The 1860-nt window shown below is 47.6% G+C and overlaps 1 protein-coding gene across 2 annotated transcripts in view; it reads left to right on the plus strand.

The window, feature by feature from the left end:
• The window catches only part of PTPRS (protein tyrosine phosphatase, receptor type, S), an 89033-nt gene that overhangs the window by 56331 nt on the left and 30842 nt on the right, over positions 1–1860 (plus strand). The window lies entirely within an intron of this gene.

The raw sequence follows: 1860 nt of genomic DNA on the forward strand, positions 1-1860 counted from the left end.
GTCTGATGGATCTTGGCTGAAAGCAGAAAAGACCAGAAAGATGTTTACCTGTACTTTGACTCCACAAAGGCTTTCGATTGTGTGGCACACGTTTGGTTAAGGCTGTAAATCTTTACAGGAACAGAAAGCCTCATCTTTCTCCTGCGGAACAGCTGGTAGTTTCAAACTGCTGACCTTGCAGTTAGCAGTCTGATTCGTAACCACTATGCTACCAGAGCTCTGCTCCTTGTGGCACACAGTAGGTACCCAATAAGTGTGACTTTTAGTACTATTCTCTTGTCACAGTGCCTGCACATAGTAGGTATTCGGTAAGTAAGTCTGTGTGCTGTTATCCCTGAAATCCTTGGCGTGCTATCTGATACAGGGTAGGTGCACAAGAATGGGACTTTGCCACTCTTCAGTGCCTAGCACACAGTCAGTACTTCATGGGGCTTTGATTGCTTTTAACACTGGCATGATACCTGGGACATAGTGGGTACCTATCATAGTGTGTGGTTAAGTGCCATCAAGTCGGTTTCAACTTAGGTGCCCTGTGTAGGGTTTCTGAAGAGTGGCTGGTGGATACAGCTGCCGAGCTTATAGTTAAAAGTGACCTTGTGGTCCGGTGTTTATCCTACAGTGCCACACCAGGACCTCACAGTATATGCTTAATAAATAGATACTTTGACGGTTACCCTTGAGGTAAATGATTCCTGACAAGTGTTAGGTGCCAGCAAGTGCGTTCTGTATCATAGTGACCCTGTGTAGCGTTTTCAAGGCTGTAAGTCTAAGAAAGCGAAAAAGTCTCATCTTTTTCCCACGGAGCATCTGGTGGGTTTGAACTGCAAATCTTGTTAGCAGGCCAGTGCTTATCCTGCCTCACCACCAGTAGTGTAATCGAGCCCATAGTAGTTGTTTAAGAAATGTTACTGCTCTTCCCCTTATTACTGGTGCCTAGCATACAGTAGGTGTTCAATCCATACATACTTTTGTTGCTTTAAGAGGCCCTTGACCCAGGACCTGGCCCACAGTAGGTGCCCAGTAAGAGTGGGGCTTTGACTGTTCTTGTGGCCCCTTGACCTGATAGTTGGCACATAACAGGTGCCCAGTAAATGTTACTGCTGTTCCCCTTGTCGGGAGTGCTTGGCAATACTTGGTTGGTTATGTGCCTTGGAGTCGGTTCCGACTCATAGCGACCCAGTACAGGGTTTCTGAGGCAGTAAATCTTTACGGGAGCAGAAAGCCTCATCTTTCTCCTGCGGAACAGCTGGCAGTTTCGAACTGCTGACCTTGGGGTTCGCAGCCCGAGTCGTAAATCGATGCTGTCAGGGTTATTCTTAAAGACCTTGGCTTTCTGCCTAGACATAATGGGTGGGTTTTCAGTAACTGGGGGCTTTCTTGCTGTTCCCCATCTCATGGTGCCCGGCACACAGAAGCATTGGACTCACCCAGCCCACCACCACTAGGTGGATTCTGGTTCACAGGGACCCTGCCGGATAGAGTAGAATAGTCCTGTAGGGTTCCCAAGACGGGGACATTTATGGAAGCAGCCTGCCACATCCATCTCCCAGAGAACAGCTGGTGGGTTCAAAGCACTGACCTTTAGGTTGTTGTATTGTTAAGTGCTGTTGAGTTGGTTCCAACTCATAGTGACCTAGTATAGGGTGTTTGAGGTGTGGCTGGTGGATTTGAATCTCCGACCTTGAAGTTCAAATAGACCTTGAGGTCCAGTGCTTTATCACACTGCGCCACTAGGATTTGTCATCTGACACACAGTAGGTGTTTCATCAATACACAGATGCCTTTGCTAGGGTGCCTGATGCATAGTAGGTCCCCAGTAAATGGAACTTTGACTGCTAGTTTCTTTGCCATGGTACCTGG

This window comes from Chrysochloris asiatica, unplaced genomic scaffold (genome assembly GCF_000296735.1).
Source record: "Chrysochloris asiatica unplaced genomic scaffold, ChrAsi1.0 scaffold00125, whole genome shotgun sequence".
Taxonomy (NCBI): Eukaryota; Metazoa; Chordata; class Mammalia; order Afrosoricida; family Chrysochloridae; genus Chrysochloris; species Chrysochloris asiatica.